This window comes from Nerophis lumbriciformis, linkage group LG11 (genome assembly GCF_033978685.3).
Source record: "Nerophis lumbriciformis linkage group LG11, RoL_Nlum_v2.1, whole genome shotgun sequence".
Classification (NCBI taxonomy): domain Eukaryota; kingdom Metazoa; phylum Chordata; class Actinopteri; order Syngnathiformes; family Syngnathidae; genus Nerophis; species Nerophis lumbriciformis.
Window position 1 is genome coordinate 934882 of NC_084558.2, and position 15106 is coordinate 949987.

General features: G+C 42.8%; 2 protein-coding genes across 3 annotated transcripts in view; one reads left to right on the plus strand and one right to left on the minus strand.

Moving 5' to 3' along the window:
- LOC133610933 (stonustoxin subunit beta-like) overlaps positions 1-15106 on the minus strand; it is a 460649-nt gene that overhangs the window by 148653 nt on the left and 296890 nt on the right. The gene's annotated exons all lie outside the window — the stretch shown is intronic.
- Positions 2027-15106, plus strand: part of LOC133610924 (liprin-alpha-3-like) — an 88427-nt gene continuing 75347 nt past the window's right edge. The window contains exon 1 of the mRNA XM_061967694.1: positions 2027-2193. The gene's annotated coding sequence lies outside the window, so the exon portion shown is untranslated. The remainder of the gene's footprint in view (positions 2194-15106) is intronic.

Here is a 15106-nt window from a genome sequence, read left to right on the forward strand (position 1 = left end):
GAAGCCTGAAGTGCTCTAAAACTTGCTGGTAGACGGCTGCGTTGACCCTGGATCTCAGGAAACAGAGTGGACCGACACCAGCAGATGACATGGCACCCCAAACCGTCACTGATGGTGGAAACTTTACACTACACTTCAGGCAACGTGGATCCTGTGCCTCTCCTGTCTTCCTCCAGACTCTGGGACCTCGATTTCCAAAGGAAATGCAAAATTTGCATGGTTGGGTGATGGTTTGGGGTGCCATGTCATCTGCTGGTGTCGGTCCACTCTGTTTCCTGAGATCCAGGGTCAACGCAGCCGTCTACCAGCAAGTTTTAGAGCACTTCATGCTTCCTGCTGCTGACCTGCTCTATGGAGATGGAGATTTCAAGTTCCAACAGGACTTGGCGCCTGCACACAGGGCAAAATCTACCCGTGCCTGGTTTACGGACCATGGTATTTCTGTTCTAAATTGGCCCGCCAACTCCCCTGACCTTAGCCCCATAGAAAATCTGTGGGGTATTGTGAAAAGGAAGATGCAGAATGCCAGACCCAAAAACGCAGAAGAGTTGAAGGCCACTATCAGAGCAACCTGGGCTCTCATAACACCTGAGCAGTGCCAGAAACTCATCGACTCCATGCCACGCCGCATTAACGCAGTAATTGAGGCAAAAGGAGCTCCAACCAAGTATTGAGTATTGTACATGCTCATATTTTTCATTGTCATACTTTTCAGTTGGCCAACATTTCTAAAAATCCCTTTTTTGTATTAACCTTAAGTAATATTCTAATTTTGTGACACACGGAATTTTGGATTTTCATTTGTTGCCACTTCAAATCATCAAAATTAAATGAAATAAACATTTGAATGCATCAGTCTGTGTGCAATGAATACATATAATGTACAAGTTACACCTTTTGAATGCAATTACTGAAATAAATCAAGTTTTTCAAAATATTCTAATTTACTGGCTTTTACCTGTATATTAAGTGTGCTGATTAATTTTTTTTGATTTTTTATTTGAGGATCCAACTTTATCTGTCCAAGTGTTTAATTGTTTCAAAAACCACTTTAAAATAATGTTTTTGCGCAGTATACTGAAATATTTAAAATCGGTTTCAAATCTGAAATCTATACTGAAAGCATATGCAAATCGTGCAGATAGTTAACATTTTTCAAAAACGAACGGCTGGCTTGTCTAATTTTGCCCAGCAACAAAGGTGGTGTGTAACAAAAAAAAAAACGTGTTTTTGTCTCTTAAACCTCCCTATTAATAAAGATGCCGTGTCTTCTCCATCGAAACACCCTCCAGCCTCTGATGAATTCAATCCAATGTTAATGTAATAATCTGTTTTCATGTTGTCGCCCTCAAAACGGGCATCCCCCAGGTGCTGCTGCCGATGCAGAATTTAGACGAAGCCCCACTATGAAAAAAAAAAAAAAAATGCCTTTGTCACTTTAAATCCTTGCTGTGTCTTAGTCGATGACATCATTGTCTGAGAGCACATTACATCACCCCTTCCCAGGCTTGCTCTCTTAAAGACAGCACCACCTTATGTTTACCCAGCAGCACACACACACACACACACACACACACACACACACACATACAATAATGACAACATCAGGGTGAGGTTATTATTAGAATGGGGGAAATCTGGGGAAGTTCTTGCATAATTAAACATAATTCATTGCAGTAAACGTTAAATGTCAGTTTCTGCACACTGCAATGCAATATGGTGTGTTTGCAAATAAAACGTCTGTCACTCACTTTGAGCCCCCCTTTTTTTTCTTCTCATCTCCTCCCTGCGCCGCAGCGTGTGCGTGGATGGCACGGAGTTGCGGAGAATGCTGAGAGAATGTTTCTTTAAGACCCATTACCTTCCAATTCCACAGAGAGGGAGGGAGGGGGGGGGGGGGGTCCGTGCTAAGGTGGCGTAACGTCTCTCTCCCTATCTCTCTTTCTCTACCCCCCCCCCCCCCCCCCCCCCCCACTCCTCTTCCTTGTCGTCGTTTACATGTGGAAAAAAAAAAGGGTGGGGGGGTGGGGATAACACACACACGCGCACACACGCACGCGCGTGCACACGCGTTCGGAAGAGTGGGCTTTTCTCGGATCCGGATGAGGGGCGCCGACCCACGCACAAATGGATCTGGGGGAGTATTTAACACCAAATATGGAGACTAAAGGCTGACAAAGCGACGGCTGCATGGTAAGAAATGCAACTTTGACAATGATGGATGCTGGCAGTGTAGAGACAGGAAAGACGATGCTGTCATGACAGGTGTGTTTGTGTGCGGCGTGTGGTGAACATTGCAATGTGCGTTTTTTTTTTGTTTTTTTTTTAGTGGCCATGACGTTATCGTCTCTGCAGGATGCACGCCGTGTATGCACTCTTTGCAGCACACACATCGGATATATATATATATATATATATATATATATAAAAAATGTTCCACTAGAAGAATGTTGCTAGCAATTGGTGACCATCGTCGACCAGCTGTCATCTCGTCATTTTCCACCATTATTGCGTGGATGGCCGTGGAGGATTCCTTGTGGAGATTCAAAAAGGAGGGAGGCGGAGGGGTATTTTTCTATCTTTTTTTTTTTTTTTTTTTTTAAAGGCGTTGGGTTCGTTTCCGGGTGTTTTCATCTCTGCAAAGCAGCTGCCGACAATCACTTATCGATTCCAATGATGCGTTTCTTCACCCACGGGTGGAGGGGGCGGGGGGGTGGAGTGGGGGGGGATTTGAACCCCCCCCCCCCCCCTTGTCTCCCACTCTCAATCGCTCTTACACACAACATTTGCACATTATTTAATTAACATTCATATTACAGGTAAAAGCCAGCAAATTAGAATATTTTGAAAAACTTGATTTATTTCAGTAATTGCATTCAAAAGGTGTAACTTGTACATTATATTTATTCATTGCACACAGACTGATGCATTCAAATGTTTATTTCATTTAATTTTGATGATTTGAAGTGGCAACAAATGAAAATCCAAAATTCCGTGTGTCACAAAATTAGAATATTACTTAAGGCTAATACAAAAAAGGGATTTTTAGAAATGTTGGCCAACTGAAAAGTATGAAAATGAAAAATATGAGCATGTACAATACTCAATACTTGGTTGGAGCTCCTTTTGCCTCAATTACTGCGTTAATGCGGCGTGGCATGGAGTCGATGAGTTTCTGGCACTGCTCAGGTGTTATGAGAGCCCAGGTTGCTCTGATAGTGGCCTTCAACTCTTCTGCGTTTTTGGGTCTGGCATTCTGAATCTTCCTTTTCACAATACCCCACAGATTTTCTATGGGGCTAAGGTCAGGGGAGTTGGCGGGCCAATTTAGAACAGAAATACCATGGTCCGTAAACCAGGCACGGGTAGATTTTGCGCTGTGTGCAGGCGCCAAGTCCTGTTGGAACTTGAAATCTCCATCTCCATAGAGCAGGTCAGCAGCAGGAAGCATGAAGTGCTCTAAAACTTGCTGGTAGACGGCTGCGTTGACCCTGGATCTCAGGAAACAGAGTGGACCGACACCAGCAGATGACATGGCACCCCAAACCATCACTGATGGTGGAAACTTTACACTAGACTTCAGGCAACGTGGATCCTGTGCCTCTCCTGTCTTCCTCCAGACTCTGGGACCTCGATTTCCAAAGGAAATGCAAAATTTGCATGGTTGGGTGATGGTTTGGGGTGCCATGTCATCTGCTGGTGTCGGTCCACTCTGTTTCCTGAGATCCAGGGTCAACGCAGCCGTCTACCAGCAAGTTTTAGAGCACTTCATGCTTCCTGCTGCTGACCTGCTCTATGGAGATGAAGATTTCAAGTTCCAACAGGACTTGGCGCCTGCACACAGCGCAAAATCTACCCGTGCCTGGTTTACGGACCATGGTATTTCTGTTCTAAATTGGCCCGCCAACTCCCCTGACCTTAGCCCCATAGAAAATCTGTGGGGTATTGTGAAAAGGAAGATTCAGAATGCCAGACCCAAAAACGCAGAAGAGTTGAAGGCCACTATCAGAGCAACCTGGGCTCTCATAACACCTGAGCAGTGCCAGAAACTCATCGACTCCATGCCACGCCGCATTAACGCAGTAATTGAGGCAAAAGGAGCTCCAACCAAGTATTGAGTATTGTACATGCTCATATTTTTCATTTTCATACTTTTCAGTTGGCCAACATTTCTAAAAATCCCTTTTTTGTATTAGCCTTAAGTAATATTCTAATTTTGTGACACACGGAATTTTGGATTTTCATTTGTTGCCACTTCAAATCATCAAAATTAAATGAAATAAACATTTGAATGCATCAGTCTGTGTGCAATGAATAAATATAATGTACAAGTTACACCTTTTGAATGCAATTACTGAAATAAATCAAGTTTTTCAAAATATTCTAATTTACTGGCTTTTACCTGTATAAGGAAATCCGAGTATCCATCATGTATTTAACTGTATTGCACCTGCATGACACTGGGTGGTACCCCGTATAAAATGTTCTGCTTTGGTACCCGAAAGCCAGACTTTTCCAATTTAGGACACTTCCCAGCCAAAATAGTGTCCTATTTTGCCACTACACACTAAAAAATACTGGGTTATTTTGATAACCCAGTTTATGAGTTGCTAGTGTATGAATAGCAATCCATTTTTGGGGTTATGAGGGTATTATTTAGGCAGCACGGTGGACCAGGGGTGAGTGCATGTGCCTCACAATACGAAGGTCCTGAGGTCAATCCCGGGCTCGGGATCTTTCTGTGTGGAGTTTGCATGTTCTCAACGTGACTGCGCGGGTTCCCTCCGGGTTCCTCGCACCTCCAAAGACACGCACCTGGGGATACGTTGATTGGCAACACTAAATTGGCCCTAGTGTGTGAATGTTGTCTGTCTATCTGTGTTGGCCCTGTGATGAGGTGGCGACTTGTCCAGGGTGTACCCCGCCTACCGCCCGATTGCAGCTGAGATAGGCTCCTGCGACCCCGAAAGGGACAAATGGTAGAAAATGGATGGATGGGTATTATTTTAGCTACATTTCTGGGTTTTCAAAATTATTAACCATTTTGGGGTTGTTTTTCAACGAGTAACGCATTTTTGGGTAAAAGGCTTCTTTTTTAATTAAAAAGTAACGTTTTCTTGAAGGGAATTTTGTTATGGATTCATCTCATTAACATTATTTACAATCACCCAACATTAAGTAGAGCATAACTCAACTTTTGGGTTAAATAATTCAACCCAATAGTTTGGTTGGGAATAACCCGACATTAAGTTATCATAACTCAACTTTGTGGTTAAATAATTCAACGCAAAAGTTGGGTTGAAAAAATTAACCCAAAATGTTGAGTTAAAATAACTCAAATAAGGGGTTCGTCCTTTTATGAACCAGCAGTTGGGTTAAAATTGGGTTATTTTTTTAACTCAACATGTTTTAGTGTGTGTATTTAACTGTATTGCACCTGCATGACACTGGGTGGTACACCGTATGAAATGTTTTGCTTTGGTACCCGAAAGCCCAACTTTACCAATTTAGGATACTTCCCAGCCAAAAGAGGCAGTTTCCAAAACTAAAAAGGGTGTCCTATTTTGCCACTACACACTAAAAAATACTGGGTTATTTTGATAACCCAGTTTATGAGTTGCTAGTGTATGAATAGCAATCCATTTTGGGGGTTATGAGGGTATTATTTAGGCAGCACGGTGGTACAGGGGTGAGTGCATGTGCCTCACAATACGAAGGTCCTGAGTTCAATCCCGGGCTCGGGATCTTTCTGTGTGGAGTTTGCATGTTCTCAACGTGACTGCGCGGGTTCCCTCCGGGTTCCTCGCACCTCCAAAGACATGCACCTCAGGATAGGTTGATTGGCAACACTAAATTGGCCCTAGTGTGTGAATGTTGTCTGTCTATCTGTGTTGGCCCTGTGATGAGGTGGCGACTTGTCCAGGGTGTACCCCGCCTTCCGCCCGAATGCAGCTGAGATAGGCTCCTGCGACCCCGAAAGGGACAAATGGTAGAAAAATGGATGGATGGATGGATGGGTAGTATTTTAACTACATTTCTGGGTTTTCAAAATTATTAACCATTTTGGGGTTGGGTTAGGGTTAGGGTTAGGGTTACCCTAGGGTTAGGGTTAGGGTTAGGGTTACCCTAGGGTTAGGGTTAGGGTTAGGGTTAGGGTTAGGGTTAGGGTTAGGGTTAGGGGTCATACCCTAACCCCTAACCCTAACCCTAACCCTAACCCTAACCCTTAAAAGGCTTTTTTTTTTAATCAAAAAGTTACTTTTTTCTTGAAGGGAATTTTGTTATGGATTCATCTCATTAACATTATTTACAATCACCCAACATTGAGTTAGCATAACTCAACTTTTGGGTTAAATATTTCAACCCAATAGTTTGGTTGGGAATAACCCAACATTACCGCTCGGGATGGTTTCCTGCTGGCCCCACTATGGACTGGACTCTCACTATTATGTTGGATCCACTATGGACTGGACTTTCACAATATTATGCTAGACCCACTCGACATCCATTGCATTCGGTCTCCCCTAGAGAGGGGGGGGGGTTACCCACATATGCGGTCCTCTCCAAGGTTTCTCATAGTCATTCACATCGACGTCCCACTGGGGTGAGTTTTTTCTTGCCCTTATGTGGGCTCTGTACCGAGGATGTCGTTGTGGCTTGTGCAGCCCTTTGAGACACTTGTGATTTAGGGCTATATAAATAAACATTGATTGATTAAGTTATCATAACTCAACTTTGTGGTTAAATAATTCAACGCAAAAGTTGGGTTGAAAAAATGAACCCAAAATGTTGAGTTAAAATAACTCAAATAAGGGGTTCGTCCTTTTATGAACCAGCAGTTGGGTTAAAATTGGGTTATTTTTTTAACTCAACATGTTTTAGTGTGTGTATTTAACTGTATTGCACCTGCATGACACTGGGTGGTACACCATATGAAATGTTTTGCTTTGGTACCCGAAAGCCCGACTTTACCAATTTAGGATACTTCCCAGCCAAAAGAGGCAGTTTCCAAAACTAAAAAGGGTGTCCTATTTTGCCACTACACACTAAAAAATACTGGGTTATTTTGATAACCCACTTTATGAGTTGCTAGTTTATGAATAGCAATCCATTTTTGGGGTAATGAGGGTATTATTTAGGCAGCACGGTGGAACAGGGGTGAGTGCATGTGCCTCACAATACGAAGGTCCTGAGGTCAATCCCGGGCTCGGGATCTTTCTGTGTGGAGTTTGCATGTTCTCAACGTGACTGCGCGGGTTCCCCCCGGGTTCCTCACACCTCCAAAGACACGCACCTGGGGATAGGTTGATTGGCAACACTAAATTGGCCCTAGTGTGTGAATGTTGTCTGTCTATCTGTGTTGGCCCTGTGATGAGGTGGCGACTTGTCCAGGGTGTACCCCGCCTTCCGCCCGAATGCAGCTGAGATAGGCTCCTGCGACCCCGAAAGGGACAAATGGTAGAAAAATGGATGGATGGATGGATGGGTAGTATTTTAACTACATTTCTGGGTTTTCAAAATTATTAACCATTTTGGGGTTGGGTTAGGGTTAGGGTTAGGGTTAGGGTTAGGGTTAGGGTTAGGGTTAGGGTTAGGGTTAGGGTTACCCTAGGGTTAGGGTTAGGGTTAGGGTTAGGGTTAGGGTTAGGGGTCATACCCAAACCCCTAACCCTAACCCTAACCCTAACCCTAACCCTAACCCTAACCCTTAAAAGGCTTTTTTTTTTAATCAAAAAGTTACTTTTTTCTTGAAGGGAATTTTGTTATGGATTCATCTCATTAACATTATTTACAATCACCCAACATTGAGTTAGCATAACTCAACTTTTGGGTTAAATATTTCAACCCAATAGTTTGGTTGGGAATAACCCAACATTACCGCTCGGGATGGTTTCCTGCTGGCCCCACTATGGACTGGACTCTCACTATTATGTTGGATCCACTATGGACTGGACTTTCACAATATTATGCTAGACCCACTCGACATCCATTGCATTCGGTCTCCCCTAGAGAGAGGGGGGGGGGGGTTACCCACATATGCGGTCCTCTCCAAGGTTTCTCATAGTCATTCACATCGACGTCCCACTGGGGTGAGTTTTTCCTTGCCCTTATGTGGGCTTTGTACCGAGGATGTCGTTGTGGCTTGTGCAGCCCTTTGAGACACTTGTGATTTAGGGCTATATAAATAAACATTGAATGATTAAGTTATCATAACTCAACTTTGTGGTTAAATAATTCAACGCAAAAGTTGGGTTGAAAAAATGAACCCAAAATGTTGAGTTAATATAACTCAAATAAGGGGTTCGTCCTTTTATGAACCAGCAGTTGGGTTAAAATTGGGTTATTTTTTTAACTCAACATGTTTTAGTGTGTGTATTTAACTGTATTGCACCTGCATGACACTGGGTGGTACACCGTATGAAATGTTTTGCTTTGGTACCCGAAAGCCCGACTTTTCCAATTTAGGATACTTCCGAGCAAAAAGAGGCAGTTTCCAAAACTAAAAAGGGTGTCCTATTTTGCCACTACACACTAAAAAATGCTGGGTTATTTTGATAACCCACTTTATGAGTTGCTAGTTTATGAATAGCAATCCATTTTTGGGGTTATGAGGGTATTATTTAGGCAGCACGGTGGAACAGGGGTGAGTGCATGTGCCTCACAATACGAAGGTCCTGAGGTCAATCCCAGGCTCGGGATCTTTCTGTGTGGAGTTTGCATGTTCTCAACGTGACTGCGCGGGTTCCCCCCGGGTTCCTCGCACCTCCAAAGACACGCACCTGGGGATAGGTTGATTGGCAACACTAAATTGGCCCTAGTGTGTGAATGTTGTCTGTCTATCTGTGTTGGCCCTGTGATGAGGTGGCGACTTGTCCAGGGTGTACCCCGCCTTCCGCCCGAATGCAGCTGAGATAGGCTCCTGCGACCCCGAAAGGGACAAATGGTAGAAAAATGGATGGATGGATGGATGGGTTGTATTTTAACTACATTTCTGGGTTTTCAAAATTATTAACCATTTTGGGGTTGGGTTAGGGTTAGGGTTAGGGTTAGGGTTAGGGTTAGGGTTAGGGTTAGGGTTAGGGTTAGGGTTAGGGTTAGGGTTACCCTAGGGTTAGGGTTAGGGTTAGGGTTAGGGTTAGGGTTAGGGCTAGGGTTAGGGTTAGGGTTAGAGGTCATACCCTAACCCCTAACCCTAACCCTAACCCTAACCCTAACCCTAACCCTTAAAAGGCTTTTTTTTTTAATCAAAAAGTTACTTTTTTCTTGAAGGGAATTTTGTTATGGATTCATCTCATTAACATTATTTACAATCACCCAACATTGAGTTAGCATAACTCAACTTTTGGGTTAAATATTTCAACCCAATAGTTTGGTTGGGAATAACCCAACATTACCGCTCGGGATGGTTTCCTGCTGGCCCCACTATGGACTGGACTCTCACTATTATGTTGGATCCACTATGGACTGGACTTTCACAATATTATGCTAGACCCACTCGACATCCATTGCATTCGGTCTCCCCTAGAGAGAGGGGGGGGGGGGGGTTACCCACATATGCGGTCCTCTCCAAGGTTTCTCATAGTCATTCACATCGACGTCCCACTGGGGTGAGTTTTTCCTTGCCCTTATGTGGGCTCTGTACCGAGGATGTCGTTGTGGCTTGTGCAGCCCTTTGAGACACTTGTGATTTAGGGCTATATAAATAAACATTGATTGATTAAGTTATCATAACTCAACTTTGTGGTTAAATAATTCAACGCAAAAGTTGGGTTGAAAAAATGAACCCAAAATGTTGAGTTAAAATAACTCAAATAAGGGGTTCGTCCTTTTATGAACCAGCAGTTGGGTTAAAATTGGGTTATTTTTTTAACTCAACATGTTTTGGTGTGTGTATTTAACTGTATGGCATGTTTTGCTTTGGTACTCGAAAGCCCGACTTTTCCAATTTAGGTTACTTCCCAGCCAAAAGAGGCAGTTTCCAAAACTAAAGAGGGTGTCCTATTTTGCCACTATACACTAAAAAAATACTGGGTTATTTTGATAACCCAATTTATGAGTTGCTAGTGTTAGGTTACATTTTGGAGTTATTTTTATGAATAGCAATCAATTTTTGGGGTTTTAAGGGTATTATTTAGGCAGCACGGTGAGACAGGGGTGAGTGCATGTGCCTCACAATACGAAGGTCCTGAGTTCAATCCCGGGCTCGGGATCTTTCTGTGTAGAAACAAAAAAATTTTTATTTTTAAATATGTATTTTTCATTTTTAAATATGTATTAGGCTTATACTCTAGGTCAAAACCAATGTTCCCTCTAATTGTTCATGTGTGTGAGCAAACGCAAAAACTTCCTGAGCATTCAGTGGAGCCCATGTGAGCAACTTCAGACGTGCACACTGTGGCTATACCAGCAGCACACCTGTCCCAAACCTGACTAAATAACAAGTTAAATCTCCATCCACCCATCCATTTTCTACCGCTTGTCCCTTTCGGGGTCGTGGGGGGTGCTGGAGCTTATCTCAGCTGCATTCGGGCGGAAGGCGGGATACACCCTGGACAAGTCCCCACCTCATCGCAGGGCCAACACAGATAGACAGACAACATTCTCCTATTATTATAATCAAATGACAGCAGTCATTTCCATGAGGTTATTTTCTAATATAAGTGTTTAGGCCCACTTACAATGACAATAACAAAAAATATTGTTTTTCATGAACTGTGTACTTGTATTGTTTGTCTGGGTGGCGGTCCTGCTTTGGAAATAATTTGTACCCCTTTCAGACATTGCATTTAGTTCTCATTAAATCATTCACATGTTGCACAATGAGATGTAAGCAGGGGATCATGTGTACATTCCTGCAACTTCCTGTTTGTAAAAAATATATTTTTATTAGTATTTATTTAATATACTAACAGCATTTCATGATTAATATTTATAAATTAAGATTCCTAATAAATGACACTAGAATAAGCACACATTTGATAGGTATTGGAATTACACTTTATGTGTGGTGTTGGAGTTGTCCGACTTTTTGTGTGGTTGTAAATGCATCACTGGCTAAGTGCCATATGTGCATGTGTTGGCGCAAGTGAGAAAGAGCGAGCGGCTGCTGTTGATATAACAAAGTTGGTTTTGGTCTGGTTTGTACTGCAGAAAATGACCAGTTTTGCTAGATATCATTTTTTTTACTAATGTTTTGGTGATGTGTTTATGGCCGACAATAAAGAGTTTTGCTCAGTAAAGTGATCGATGGAATTCATGTCCTCAAAGCGTCTCGACAGACGTTACAATATTTAAACAATGATGACGAAAACTGTTTTCTCTGTCGTGTCCGTGTCGTGTCGAAAATTGTTATGCGCTTCTTTTTTTATTAGATTTTGTGCGTGGCATAGATTTGCCGTGCGCAGAGGACGCTTGAGCAGTGCGCAATTGCACAGGCGCGCACCTTAGAGGGAACATTGGTCAAAACATACAGCCCTACTGTGTTATCTATGATATTATTTTTCGTATAAGTACACTATAAACCAGGGATATCGAACTCAATTCAACAGGGGGCCGTTTGAGGCAAAGTCAGGGTGAGATTCAAGTTTTAACCACATGACTAAATGTGTTAACTACTTCTACCAGCAGCTGTAGTGACCCTACAGCAGGGAACGGATTTATAAGGCCCCATTTATTATTTTGCAATGCAGTCTGTCAACAATTATGAAAAGCGCCACTCTACATAGCAACTGACGCTGTAGTCAAAGTTGGAATTGCCACAAAACACATTTTAAAGTACCCATAAAAAAGAAATTACGTCTATATTGAAGCTATTATCATATATATCTGATGTATGACACCGAAAGACTTCAAAAGTTTGCGAGTTAATAGATAAGATCAAAATAGTATCAATATCACAGAGATTCCCGAGCCATTTAGAGAGATAATGAGCTAGCCAGACACGTTATTGCGTGACGTAAAGGTAGAAACCGCAGATTCCTTCCCAACCGACAACAATGCAAATCATGCAGACTTTGTGAGAGCCAACAACGATTGCTTTGGGAAAAATGATGATCCAGAACCTTATATTGTTGATCCTGATTGATTGATTGATTGATTGAAACTTTTAATAGTAGATTGCACAGTACAATACATATTCCGTACAATTGACCACTAAATGGTAACACCTGAATAAGTTTTTCAACTCCACGTAAATCAATTCATGGTACATGGCCTGAACATAAGGAGGGTGAGCTACAAGTTTTAGAAGCTATGTTAAACAAATCCAGCTTTAGTAAAACACAAAGCTTCATGTAGCAGTATTGCTAGGTGCTAAACAAGAAATACAAAGTACAGACATAATACAACGATAACTTACTGTACGATGTCTGCTCTCACTGTGATTACGACAAAGTCTCCCTGCAGACTTAGGTTGTGTATGTATGTCCGGGTATTAACTGAATGTCACAAATGAACACATTCTATATTGATAGCTAAATCCTCCTATCTAGATGAGAGGCATGATTTATAATCTATAATAATTTTGAAAAGCCGAGGCGCAATGATGCAGGAGCAGCAGGACATCCCTGCCAGCTCCCAGTAAAGCAGCAGAGGGCTACTTCGCTATCTGTTATCAATCCGCCACTAAAAAGTAGTTTTTCTGCGTTAGTGATTATAAAAACAACATTGCTAATATTTGGTTAATATTTAGGTCACGTATCAAGAGTATCGTTGGCGGATTTTGGATGGTTATTTAGAGGGTTTTGTGGGCGGAATAGTGAGCCCTTGTTGACGGACTATTTATTTATTTACGACTTAGAATGCCTAAAAAAAGAAAATCGTGTTCATGTCTCATACAGAGATTGTGGATAATAAACAGCTCATCTCTCTCCAATGTTTGCGTATTTCCAGTACGACTGATCTGGTAATATGGTCAGAGTGCAGAAGTGTTACTCTAGTGACGTCAACCTACGGAAATTACCAAATTTCGGAGCGGAATATTCAAAATGGCTGACTGAATTTGTGGCATTTTGTGATGTTTAGACAGTATTTTCACATACTTTGCGGATTGTAAATACAATTGGATATGGTTTAATGGATACAATGAAACACAATAAAGCATACAAATTCAACTTAAAAAAGTTAAAGTTAAAGTTAAAGTACCAATGATTGTCACACACACACTAGGTGTGGCGAGATTATTCTCTGCATTTGACCCATCACCCTTGATCACCCCCTGGGAGGTGAGGGGAGCAGTGGGCAGCAGCGGTGGCCGCGCCCGGGAATCATTTTGGTGATTTAACCCCCAATTCCAACCCTTGATGCTGAGTGCCAAGCAGGGAGGTAATGGGTCCCATTTTTATAGTCAATCAATCATCAATCAATCTTTATTTATATAGCCCTAAATCACAAGTGTCTCAAAGGGCTGCACAAGCCACAACGACATCCTCGGTACAAAGCCCACATACGGGCAAGGAAAAACTCACCCCAGTGGGAAGTCGATGTGAATGACTATGAGAAACCTTGGAGAGGACCGCATATGTGGGTAACCCCCCCCCCCTCTAGGGGAGACCGAAAGCAATGGATGTCGAGTGGGTCTGACATAATATTGTGAGAGTCCAGTCCATAGTGGATCCAACATAATAGTAAGAGTCCAGTCCATAGTGGGGCCAGCAGGACACCATCCCGAGCGGAGACGGGTCAGCAGCGCAGAGATGTTCCCAGCCGATGCACAGGCGAGCGGTCCACCCCGGGTCACGACTCTGGACAGCCAGCACTTCATCCATGGCCACCGGACCTGTGCCCCCCCCCCCTCAAGGAAAAGGGGAGCAGAGGAGAAAAGAAAAGAAACGGCAGATCAACTGGTCTAACAGGGGGGCTATTTAAAGGCTAGAGTATACAAATGAGTTTTAAGATGGGACTTAAATGCTTCTACTGAGTCTTTGGTATGACTCGGCCGGGGTTTGAACTCACAACCTACCGATCTCAGGGTGGACACTCTAACCACTAGGCCACTGAGTAGGTACAAATTCAACTTGTTTTTAAGATATGCAACACTCTACTGCTGTCTGGCGGCTAAAGTAGATAGTGCACCCCCTAATTCGTCACGTTTCATGTGTCAGGTAAACCGCGACGAATGGGGCCGAATAAATCCCCTTCTTATACAGTAGTCTTTATAAATGTAAAATTCAATGTAAAAATTGTACTGTATAATTTGACACTGTAGAGTTCCCTAGGACCTGGTCGGAGACACTTCTGCTTGCTTACAGGAAGTTGCTCTTTGTGTTGCCCAACGCGTGTTGGTTGTGCTGTAATTTTTGTGTTTGCATCATTCTTTTTAAAAGGATTCAAGACTGCAATAATGTATTCAACTATTAGCCGGCGAGGGTGTGTTGGCTGCAATTACACTAAACTATGAAGTTAAGTAGAGGTCCATAAAAAATGGGCCTGCAGTCCACAAATGGCCCGTGACTTTGAGACCCCTGCTATAAACGGCAACATTGTCATTAAGCCCCGTGAGTCAAGTTGGCTTGAAATTTCTCACACAGCTCACTGGACTACAAAACTCCCATTGTAATTCTAGGGTGTTTAGAATAATCAACACACAATTTGGTACACACCTTTAGGGGACTGACAAGCACATGTGTGTACAATTTGAATAAGATTGGTTGAAAAACAAATACTGGGATGGTGTCCTGCTGGCCCCACTATGGACTGGACTCTTACTATTATGTTGGATCCACTATGGACTGGACTCTCACAATATTATGTCAGACCCACTCGACATCCATTGCTTTCGGTCTCCCCTAGAGGGGGGGGGTTACCCACATATGCGGTCCTCTCCAAGGTTTCTCATAGTCATTCACATCGACGTCCCACTGGGGTGAGTTTTTCCTTGCCCGTATGTGGGCTTTGTACCGAGGATGTCGTTGTGGCTTGTGCAGCCCTTTGAGACACTTGTGATTTAGGGCTATATAAATAAAGATTGATTGATTGATTGATTGAAAGTGCGTAAAAAAAAAGAGAGGCTTTATTGCAGTGCCCAGACAGGCTCACTGGAAGCCAGCATGAGACGCTGAAGAAGTGCAAAGCTCTTGTGGATGAAACAGTGAAGAAAAAAACAGGA